At 40.4% G+C, this 12,629-nt stretch overlaps 1 long non-coding RNA gene across 6 annotated transcripts; it reads right to left on the bottom strand.

Annotated features, from left to right (window-relative positions):
- Window positions 1–5,463: 5,463 nt before the first annotated feature.
- LOC123116181 (uncharacterized) lies at window positions 5,464–11,761 on the bottom strand. Of its 6 annotated transcripts, XR_006456977.1 has the most exons (4): window positions 10,949–11,745; window positions 8,103–10,864; window positions 7,873–8,019; window positions 5,464–5,954 (listed from the first exon to the last, which is right to left on the bottom strand). It is a non-coding gene; the product is annotated as an uncharacterized lncRNA (long non-coding RNA). The 6 variants fall into 6 exon arrangements; XR_006456979.1 differs by having other exon boundaries at window positions 5,464–9,064; window positions 10,764–10,864; window positions 10,949–11,749; XR_006456981.1 differs by having other exon boundaries at window positions 5,464–8,872; window positions 8,982–10,864.
- Between the last annotated feature and the right edge of the window lie 868 nt (window positions 11,762–12,629).

Genomic DNA, 12,629 nt, shown 5'->3' on the forward strand with positions numbered 1-12,629 from the left:
AAACCATTTTTTTCTGTTACTAGTGGTGCACCTAGAAAACGGTGCACCACTAGTAAGTTTGAAATTTTTTGATTTTTTTTGCCTCTAGATCTTGAAAGCCCCGTAACTTTTTTTCTGTTAGGTTTTTGGGGATTTTGAAAATGTTTAACGGGGTCACCCATCCTCACACTACTCCAGCCCGAGCACGCTTAACCTCGGATGTAACTTTTCGAGTAGATGATTTTTCATATAAAAACTTTTTAATCCGAGTTCATATGCAAAAGTTATGCCCATTTTACAAATTTTCAGAGAGATTTTGCAAATAAAGTCGAAATTCATATTTGTAAATTTTCCCAACAACTAGACCACATATCACATGGGAAACTTATTTTCTTTTATTTTTTTGACATTTCCATCATTTTCTTTTATTTATTTTTAAACTGAAAAGGCGGTCCATGGGGGGTGCATTCGGGGGATTTTTGGTCAAAGCTAGTAATGGCGCACGGTGGGAGTGGTGCGCCATTACTAGTTCAACTAGTAATGGTGCACCACACACACAATGCGCCATTACTAGTTTTGAAAAAAAACATTGAAAATAATTACTAGTGGCGCACCGGGGATGTGGTGCCCCATTACTAGTTTTAACTAGTAATGACGCACTATCTCCTGATACGCCATTACTAGTTTTAAAAAAAAATTAAAAAAATTGAACAAAAATTACTAGTGGCGCATCGTGGATCTGGTGCGCCATTACTAGTTTAACTAGTAATGGCGCACTATCCCCTGGTGCGCCATTACTAGTTTTGAAAAAAAAAATAAAAAAAATTGTTACTAATGGCGCACCGTGGATGTGGTGCGCCATTAGTATTTGGACACTAATGGCGCACCAACACATGGTGCACCATTAGTATATAGTAGTGGCACACCACATGTCTGGTTCGCCATTAGTGTCCATATCATCTATAGCCCTTTTCCTAGTAGTGCGCGGCCCAGTTGGTGCCGCACGGCTCCGTGATATAAAACCATGCACTACAAAAAAAATACACTTGCGTGATGATACGTGTTTATCACAGTAGGTCGCGTTTTTTGTCATGCCTGTACATCCATGACGATTTTATGACAGAATCAATATAGTCATACTTGTGTAGTCGTAGAAGTGTTCCATGACATTACCAAAATTGTCATCACGGACGTGTCCACTTCCGTGACGATAAATCGCGCGTCACAGAAGTGCTTTCGTCAAGGGTGACCGACACGTGGCATCCACCGTAACGGAACGTCGTTAAACTATCGGGTCCGGTTTTGGATCCGATAACCCGTTAACAGACCGGACCAATGGGGATTTTCCATGTGTAAAATCATCATTGGTCGTAGGCAACACGTGTTGCCTCACCGTTGGGACAGATGTCATCCACTCATTGGACAGGAGGCTCCTATGATAGGTCGACACATGGCACGGCCCAACAGTGGCCCACTACGGTGAAAAAGGCCGGCCCAGCAAAAATTAGCAGGCCGGCCCATATAAGGCCTACTTGTGTCAGGTCCATTTATGCCCATGGCCCATACGAGATGTGCCAATTCGGCCCGTCAACGGCCCATTAAAGATTTGACACCATTGCAGCCCATCGTTAGTTCGAGCACGTTAACAGCCCGCTATATATTTGGGCTCAATATCGATCGGATGATATTTCGGCCTGTTAACGGCCCATTCAATGGATGGGCCAATTTTCAGGATATACATCTTTCAGCCTTTTAGCGACCCATTTAAATGTTGGGCTAATTTCCGGCCCAGTGTGTCTTTCAGCCTGTTAACGGGCCACAAATCTGATGGGCCATTTGTAGTCGGACCTGTGTTTCGGCCTTTTAGCGGCCCATTTAAGTGTTGGGCTAATTTCCAGCCCGATGTCTCTTTCAACCTGTTGACGGCCCATAAATCAATTGGGCCATTTGTAGTCAGACCTGAATTTTGGTCTTTTAGCGACCCATTTAAGTGTTGGGCCAATTCCCGTCCCTCTATGCCTTTCAGCCTGTTAACGGACCATAAATGAATTGGGCCATTTGCAGTCGGACCTTAGTTTTGGCATTTTAACGGCACATGCCCTTCATGGTCCAATACCAGCTCGGTTTCTCTTTCGGCCTGCTAAAGGCCCACAACACAGTTGGGCCATTTACAATATGACCTGACTTTCGGCCTCTTAGCGGCCCATGCTCTTCATGGTCCAGTACAAGTCTGTTGTCTCTTTCGGCCTGCTAAAGGCCTACAATATAGTTGGGCCATATGTAGCCCAAACTTAGTAACAGCTTGTTAACGGCCCGTGAAATCAATTGGGCCCACCTGTTGCCCGCTTCGATGTCGGCTTGTTAACGAACCGGGAGGTAAGAGGGCTGACCATTAACTTTCGGCCTAGTAACGGCCCATTAACTTAATGGGCCCAGTAAAGTTCGTACATGTCTTTAGGCCAAATTAGATAATTTGAGCCCATTACGACGAACAATTATGCACAGGACCAAAACCGATCAAGCAAAGGTACGACATACAGGGAATACCGTTGCACATCCAGCATATATTACAGGAAATTACATCCACTTGGCAATCAAAGATTGATGCCAGTGCAAATAAATGAGCAGAACCTAACCATCTACAACGTCACAATCTGCAACCTCGGCACAGATGACGCCCATAAGCATGCGGGCAAGTTCTTGCTGCTTTGCTACACTGTCTGTGGAAACATTCATCAGTTGTTGTGTCGTACGACTCTGCATCTCTGATTCATCCACCATTTTCATCATTGCTTCAGCCATTAATTGGTTCACAAACATACATTTATTCTGTTGCATTTGAGACAGAGGATACTGAACAGATTCAGATGGCGATTTTGGCAGTCTTGTATTATTGATAGTGGAGTGTGTCTCGACCACTGCATCATAACATAAATTAGGACGGGAACCAAACAGATTAATCATGAGTTATTGCCATATTACTTGGCCTAGATTTATTGAAGAGAAACAATGGGGTTGCCTTGCTATTTTCAGAGTTTGTCTTCTTATCTTCAACAGGATGCACAAAATTAACACACTAGCATTGCTATCATTTGCCAAGTCAGATAATAGGAAAGCAACATTGACACAATGAACGTTTGGGCAACTAGCCTACACCAAATTAACACAATATGGCACAACTATCATCAGCCAGGTAAGCTAATACAAAAGCAACATTGACACAATGAATGAATGGGCAACCAGAGAAGCACTACAATTCAGTAATGTGCGTGATATGAGATAGTACACTCATGCAGCTCAGTATGCAAAACTACCATGCAGTTTTCCCTACCAAAATCAACATTAGCGCCTTTAACATTTTGCTACGACTAATTTTAGATCAGATAAAGGTTTGATTCATGCCGATTAACAAAATACATGCTGATGTAAAAATATAGTGATATACAACAGGTACTTACATCAGCATTGGAGCACAGAGAATTCCCGCAAGATATTTTTCTCGAATACGATCCCAATGGAGGAAGTCTTCTATCATTTAACCTTATTATCTAAAAGAGAGATGGGTAAGAAACATGTAGAAAATATGATCAGAATGCTATAAAATTTCATGATGCGAGGATACACACACGCTTCTTAAAATGGAGTTGACATTCTTTAGCTGGACAGGAGCGGACTAGTTCTTTGGCCACTGGAATCTGCTTATTATCAGTGGGAGTTGGGTTTCTCTGTGCTGGAGCAGTATCTATGAAAAATGGAGTTGGTTTATTATCTCCTGGCGTTTGGATCTTTTGCAAAGACCTGGTTTGTAACCCTTCAGATTCTAATATAGTCGTTTTCCCCTTGAATGCCTTATATAGAAGAATGGTGATTCAGTTATAGAACATGCTACAACAGAGATGGAATAGGTACTGAAGAATAGAAAGGTATGACATATTGACATGTATTCCCTCCATCCGGAAATAAATGGATGGGTCTAGGCGTATTTTAGTTCTAGATACATCTAGTTTTATCCATTTCTGTGACATGTAATCCGGATGGAGGAAGTATGATGTAATAGCTAGGGATACGACAGGACAACATAGTAAAAAAAACATTGAAAATCCACTGCAGAAATAAAGTATTCAAACCCACTGATATGAGGTAGTACACTCATGCAGCTCAGGGTGCAAAACTACTAGGCAATTTTCCTTACAAAAATCAACATTGTGACCTTTAATCATACATTTTGCTACAACTAAATTTAGATCAGATAAAGGTTGGATTCACGCCGATTAACAAAATACATGCCGATGTAAAAATATAGTGATATATAACAGGTACTTACATCTGCATTGGAGCATAGAGAATTCCTGTAGGAATCTTTCCTCACATACGATACCAGTGCAGAAATTCTTCTATCTGTTAAGCTTACTAATTGATCCGTTGCGCCAAATGGCGCAGAGACCCGCTAAATCCATGTTGTCAATGAAAATAGTTTCATTTTGCAAGGACCTATTCGATATCGGTAGTAGAAAGCTCATTTTTATTAAACCATGCTATACTGAAAATATGGTTATCACACTAAATCCGAGCTTGAAAAAAAATTGTAATATGGTTAGACCAGCTAAGGAAGCATTGTTTTAGTTGAAAATATGGTTATCATTGACCTGTTGCACTAAATGTCGTAGAGGTACACTAAATACATGTGTGCGATGAAAAAATCCATGGTTTAATCCACTTTAATAAGAAACATGGTGGATTGTTTTTCACAGTGAGATGTACTACCTCCGTCCTGGTTTATTGGTCCTGTAATCTGTGCCAAATTTTGACCAAATATTTATCTGATAAAATATTAATGCATGTCAACAAAAATTATATCATTAGATTTGTATTTGAACATAGTTTTCATTAATATAATTTTTGATGACATGCATGAACATTTTGTTAGTTAAATTTATGGTTAAAATTTGGCACAAAATACAATGAAGACCAATAAACGACGGAGGTAGTATATACATATTATAATTTGATAGCACAAAATTCTTGCTACCATGTTCACAGAGAGCCATTTGAAATCATGTACGCAAATGACACAGATACCGACTAACACGTGCGCTTTGAGAAAAAAAACATGTATCAATAGACGTGTTCATGGGAAGACATGTATGCCAACTTAAACGTCATAAGCAAGTACTGTGAACAAAATTACTCGGGCATATATGATCTTGACTTTGAATAGAGAATTATTTGCATATCAAAGACTTTAGTTGGTGATAAAGTTTCTCCCCTATGTAACTTATCATTCACAATGTTAAAATGGATAAGTAATACTCCCTCCTTCACCAAATATACAACATTTTTGCAAGCTATCATTTACAGAAATGATGTCTTAAAACCTATGGAATAAAATTAAGCACAGAACCTTTTTTTTAGAGCAAGGGTGTCATCGCCAAATGGCGCAGGCACCTGCTGAATTCATATGTGCACTGGAAAGAAAATGCATGGTTTAACAAATTTAACCCCTCTTCGCAAAAAAAGAACAAAGGCTTGGTGTCTACAATAAGACGTATAATAACATTACTCATTGCACCAAATGGAGCAAGGCGCAAAGGCCCCACTTCAAACCAAGAGTTATTTGAAAATAAATGCTTGATAATTTAGCAATGATAAGGATGCTTTTAATAATGAAAAATAAAAGAAACATAGCCTCAAACTATGTAATAGCAAAATGCGGGCATTCTCTCTATACAATTTTGCTATGTTAGCTGGAACTTAGGAAACCAGGTCACGCTTTGTCCTTGATGCATTGTTGGTAAATTCTCCCCTCCCACTCCTCTGGGTCCATAGCATTTTGTCCTTCACAGCCCCTTTATAGGTTAGATGCATTGTAATTCCTTTATTTTTTAAAGGACCTGAAGAAACAATGCCTTGCAAAATGTTCGTCGTCTCTTCAGTGATGGAGCCACTCTCTGCCATCTCTTCTTTTTTGAAGGGAACTGGACAAACAATGACCAACACCATGTTTATGACATGTTGGTCTACTGTAATAGAAGTGTAAACATGAAATTATGAATCAATTCTGGGTTGTCGTGTAAGTGGCTGACTGGAGTATCAAAGCTTTCTCCAGGGAACAACACACAACATGAATATCCTAGATGTGTTTTCCAAGTTATAGAATCCGCATGAGGTAATCATGTGAGTCTACTATATAGAAATTGTAGGCAAAATTCAGCAACAAAGGTAACATGTGTAGTGAGAAATTGGATAACAAAAGAAATACTTTCAACCAAATCCAGAGGAACACATAGTTTGCCCAGGAACTTTTCACTGAAGTAACAATGCAATTATTCATAGCATGTTTGTTCTAGAACCAAACTATTCTTTAGGAAATTGTGGAGACAAAATTATACGAAAAAGGGAGACACTCCTACTCAACCTCGGGAAAGAACCATCAATGATATTCAGAGTTTAGCCTTCGTGCAGTAATAACATGTGCATATTCATCCTATTTTTCTTCTACCTTACCAAATAAACTGGCCTCAATCTTACAAAAATTATTTCTTAATCTAGTCAGCTGCTCAAATGTATAAATTAAAATTTAAGTTTCCAGCAATATAGAAGTCATCTTAAAAAACATCAGCATACTAAATGACGATGGAAACAATAACACACAACCCGCTCACATGACCAAAAAATAAGCAAAGTGGGGTAAAGGAACACACAAATGCAACGCTGAGTAACTCTGGATGAGAGGACGACCAATCAGTCAAACATACATAGGATGCACTGAAATCGGTAAACTATTATTAAGCGGAAAGAGTTGTCTAAATTTCAGAAAAAATGACAACAGCATCAACATGAACAATTCTAAGAGAAAAATGAAAACCCAATTCCTCGGACTTTTTTAACTTTCGGCCATGTGCATGTTTTTTATGCATTCAGCAACACTAAAAGAGAGACAAATATGTGAGTGCACATGCTTTGGTATTACGAAACTACACTCATTTCAGTTATAGACAATGGTATTAGGAAACTTCACTCATTTCAGTTATACACAATGCAGACCATAAGTTGGCGACTATACTTCCAAAGAAAGATGAAATTTAAAATGTGGAGAACAAAGTAAAGAGGTAGTACACGGTATTGAAGCAAGAAAACAGGACATAGTGCTACTAATTCGGCTTATATGCATAGCAAATGTAGCTTATGTACAGTAGTGGTGAATCCATTATGAACAATAATTTAGATTTATGCATATAGTAATGCCAAGTTTTGACAAAATCTGTAATTGGTATGATTTCCCTCCCAACTGTTATAGATGAGCATACTCCTATATAGGACTATTTTCAAATTATCTAAATTAGACCCACAGTAATAAAACCTAGGGGCAACCTCAACAACAACAAAATTATTAAAAATAAAGACTGCAAGTTAAACAAGCCAGACGCATCAAATTTTATATCTAGTTCTGAAATTTTCATCATTCCATATTAGTCCAGAACTCCAGATAGTTAGTTATTCTAGACAAACTAACTCTGCTAATGGATTAAAAAAACACATAACCTTTTTACAAATGAGTATAAGGTTTAGTGGTTTAAATATTTACTTCATCAAATAGTCCAATACTAATTGCTCCAAATGACAAGTGCCATCTTTTAATCCCCCTTCCTAGACAAGTGGTAGATCATCACACTGGAACTACTATAGGGCTCATAGCCTCATGCTAGAGACAAGAAAAAATTGTTCTTGGTAAATTCTCAGCAAACAACTGTGACATGCCGCCTGAGCACTTCTAATGAGGGGCTCCAGACCACAGGCCCCCAAATTCATTTCTAAAATTGAGTTCAGTAGCATGTCGTCGCTCTCATGAGCACTCCCGTCCAGGTGCACAAAGAAGGAAAACATGACACTTACATTAGGAAATACCTATACGGTCCACGGTGTGATTCTCCCTTAACAATGCAGTATGGGACCTCCCAATTTCCTGCACAGGGCTGGGAACCACACAACCAGCTCAACTGGGTCAACATCATGAGCGATGATGACCAGCTGAGGGTTGCTCTACAGCACAAAACACAAGGATTAATCACGGGAATGATTATTGTGGCCACAAAAAGATGCCATGAATAAGAATTTTCCCCTACCGCAAGCGTTTGCCTGCAACTTTAAACTGAACCAGCAAGTTATCCTGTCATTTGTTACAAAGTAATGCTTAGAAGACTAATTTCAAAAGGGCAAGAGTCCAATATACTTTCAGAATGTACAGTTTAGATTATCTTTTCTAGTACCAATTCTAAACACAGCAAAACAGTTTAGCTCCTATTATTTAAGCTCACAGTATTTCAACCAAGAATTGTTCGCATGTCATAATATCTTTTGTAGTCGTAATCCCAGTAGTATTTACTTGCGCATTTAGGATATCATAGTTAAAGCTAAACAAGAATTGTCCTAGCATAATTTACCTTTCAGAAGCTTACAGTAGTAATGTAAATAGAGATGGTTGAGACATAATTTTGTAGAAGATCACATCAGAGAGGCAATAGATTACATCTGAAATCGCCCAGTTAAAATTATGTGTCAGCCATATGAATCTCAACACCAAATAACAATTAGAATCTGGACTGATAGGTCGCTTCTCCCATTTGATTTTTGCCTGACATTCAAACCTAAAACTAACTAATTCTACTTTATATCCAGAGAAGAGGTGAATATGACAATACGATCTGTCAAACCAGTACACTGACTCATAGCTCGATGTCAAAACACCATGGCATTACTTAACAGGCAAAACACAAATGCTTAACACCTGGAACAAGGGAAGATGAGGATACTAACCTATAAATAAGGCCATCTTTATACAACCTGAGAAAAGCTTCAATTACAGTTTTGACCTTTACTCATCCATTGTAAAGGACTGACACACGAGGTGGAAATTAAGTTGACATTGGGAGTTGGAACTATAGACAATACATTGTTTATTTGTTTTCTTTATTTTTCTTAACTAAGGAAAATAAGAAGTATACCTCACGGACCAATCAAGGGAGGTGCCAAGCCTACATAATTGATTCAGTATGGCACCACCAAACTGATCTTTCCATTCCAGGACCTATACAAAAGATGATAAGAGGATACACCAAGTGTGCAAAGAAATAAGCTCACTACGATTCATGGCGCATCACACATGACACTGCTGATTGTGAATTTCATAAATATACAGAACACTGAATCTACACTATTTACACCTTCTACCATACATTGCCTGGACAAACAAAAGAAAAGGCAACCATGAGTTATTTCAACTGGTGTAGGCAATGTACTTATAACAGAGCAACATCACAGCAGTTCTAGTTATCAGGACAAGACTAAAGTGTAGCTTAAAACCATAGTTAACTATATGTATATTTCAGTTACTTAAAATCAAGATAGTAGACTTGTTCCTAACCCTTGTTGTGATTAGTGGCCATGTGCATGACTAAACCTGAGATAATGATTCATTTGCAAATTCCGCAGACACGTGTATATTAAACCAGCAAGTTACGGCAGCCTAATTGTCCAAAAGCAAGAGCTTAACATGTTTCCATAGATGCCCAATTCAGGCCGTGCAGTCACAAATAAATGTCAAGCAAGAGCTTAACATGTTTCCATAGATGCCCAATTCAGGCCATGCAGTCACAAATAAATGCCATGCCAGGCTCTAGAAAATTTGATATTAAGTCATGTCCCATGATCTTCTTTGTAGTTTTAACTTTAATGCCACAATTATTTATCCAAGCTACGACATTGGAAGATTATTGTGAATTTCCTACCCAATTATAAAGTACTAAAGATGGTCATGTGAGTCAATTATATATATTGTAGGCAAAATTCAGCAACAAAGGTAATAAGCCTAGTGAGAGACTGGATAACAGAAGAAACCCAATCAACCAAGTCAGAGACATAGAGACCATGTTCAGGAACTTCTCACTAAAGTAACAATTTGTGCCGTTTCATATTCACAACACACTAGTTGAATAAGTTCCTGTAAAAGATATCTAAATTGTGTAAGGTTGCCTAAGTCTAGCCAAAATGAAAGAAAAATGTGCATTTACCAAGCATGTGGTAAGAAGATAAGAATCCACCTCGGATAAATAAGACACTCTGCAAGAGAAAGGAGAATTGACCAATTCATGCACAGACAATCTGAGAATTGCTCCCAGCATCAAACACGAAGATCTGGATGGCACCCAGCACCTATCCATCCTTACGAAAACCTTAAAATTACATTCAATGTCCAAAGGGGGGATAACAACCAGTACTTGTACTTACCAAGACCAAAAAGAGGCAACAAAAAAGACAAGGCAAGCCGAGCATCTGTTTTAATAAGTACACATCAAAGTAGCAAGGCAAAAGTTGGTACATCTTGGTTATAGTTTTCATCATCAGTGGGAATATCATCCCACAATAATCAGACAACATTATTAACTCTATGCCCAAACCATATTGCCATCAGTCTTCATGTAAGGCACTTTTCGGTTTAACACGTGGACTGGAAGGCAATATAAGCCATTCTCTGAACCTTCATGCAAAAAATTAATCATCCAAAAGTGGAAGTGGCTGACTAACAGCACATAGTTGACCAATTACACATAGCTGAAAAACAGTACTAATTCTACAATGGTAGATCGGCACATTTATCTACCAAATGGTATGGTAAGAACTGGATAACATGATAAAGATAAGCAGCTAAAATTGTATAAGTTATGCAGCTCAAACCTTCAAAATATTCAGTAAACTGATGTACTGAAAACAATGTCACCTTTGCTTACCTAATTTAGATCATGCCATCGATCCACATAGCAAAGATCAATCATGCCACTTGTCGAAATGATGCGGCCACTGCCAATAGTAAAGCTCTCTCCACATATCCCTACCGAAGTGAAAAATAAGCAAATTAAATTTTCTGTATAAAATCACACTCAAATAAGCAAATTAGAGGCAATACGCACCATACCTTGTGGAGCCAAGAGATGGAGACGTACCTTCCATGGCTTGATCAGAGAGCAAGCCAACAAGAGGAGAAGAGAAAGTCCACAACATGCAAGCTCAAGAAGCAGAGCTCATCGTTGAGGCGAGGAAGGAAACAAATCTGTATCCCCAGTCGCGTCGTTTCACAACGCGACGACCACAGGCATACCCTCGTTCACCCTTGCGTTGTCGCCCTCTTCCTTGGCCTCCAACCCATCACGGTCGCCCTCTTCCTCGGCCAGTTCCACCCCCGTGCCATTGCCCAATTCCTCGGAGCGAGGAGGAGTGAGGGGGGATTGGGAGACAGGATAGAAAACCGGAGGCGGGCGTCCCTGTGCAGCGCCGCCGCTGGCCGTGCCGGCTTCCCTCGCGACTTGCTCCTCCAGTCCTCGTGCAAAGAGATGCGGTCGGGTCGGCCTGCTCCTTCCCCTTGTCCCCGACTGCTGCGCTGCTAGGCTCAGCAACAAGGACACGTTGAGGAGGCAAAGACGGGCGGCGGACCTCCTTCATCTCTGTTGCAGCTGCACCCCACCAGAGCTGCTCTTCTCCGGCACAGATCCGCCGTCTGTGTGCACCTACGATGGTGGAGAGGGAGTAGGAGGCCCGGGCGAGGCTCCTAGGGCGGAGGCCACGGCGAGGAGCGAGGAGGAGGGAGGGGTTGTGGGGATGGGCCCTGGCGAGGAACGAGGAGGAGGGAGGGGTTGTGGGGATCGATGAGGAAGGGGCTAGGTTGTGTGGCGGCTGGTGTGGAGCAGGACGGGAGAGAATGGGATTGGGCACAGGTGCGTGGAGCGGATTGGCAAAGTTTTTTGCACGCGGCGCGGCACGAGCGGCTGCCTCGCGCCCCCGCACCAGGAAAAGCAACACCCGGCCGTTTCGATCCAAGTGGCCACAGCACCGGCCCACACGTCATGCCTCGCCACGATCCACTGATCGGTAAAAATGAGTGCGCAGAATTCCAGCGACGATCGAACGACCAACGCGCGAAAAAAGAACTGGTCAACGCCGGTCGAACGGCCAATGAAGGATGCCATCGGGGGAGCTCCTGGGAGCGAGTTGCCCTGCCTCTGTTTTGTTTTAAATTTTCTAAAATAGAGATGGGTAAGAAACATGTAGAAAATATGATCAGCATGCTATAAAATTTCATGATGCAAGGATACACACATGCTTTTTAGAATGGAGTTGACATATTTTTGCTGGACTGGAGCGGACTAGTTCTTTGGCCACTGGAATCTGCTTATTAGCAGTAGGAGTTGGGTTTCTCTGTGCTGGAGCAATATCTATAAAAACTCGAGTTGGTTTATTATCTCCTGGCTTTTGGATCTTTTGCAAAGGTCTTGTTTGTAACCCTTCAGATTCTAACATAGTCGTCTTCCCCTTGCATGCCTTGTATAGAAGAATGGTGCTTTAATTAAAAAACATGCTACAACAGAGAGATGAAATAGGTACTGAAGAAAAAGAAAGGCATGACATATTGACATGTATTCCTTCCATCCGGAAAAGAATGGATGGGTCTAGGCATATTTCAGTTCTAGATACATCCTTTTTTATCCATTCCGGCAACAGGTAATCCGGACGGAGGGAGTATGGTGTAAGGGCTAGGGATACGACAGGACAACACAGCAAAAAAAACTAGTTGAATGTAAAACTGTATGCTAGTGGAATAC

This window comes from Triticum aestivum, chromosome 1B (genome assembly GCF_018294505.1).
Source record: "Triticum aestivum cultivar Chinese Spring chromosome 1B, IWGSC CS RefSeq v2.1, whole genome shotgun sequence".
NCBI classification, from domain to species: domain Eukaryota; kingdom Viridiplantae; phylum Streptophyta; class Magnoliopsida; order Poales; family Poaceae; genus Triticum; species Triticum aestivum.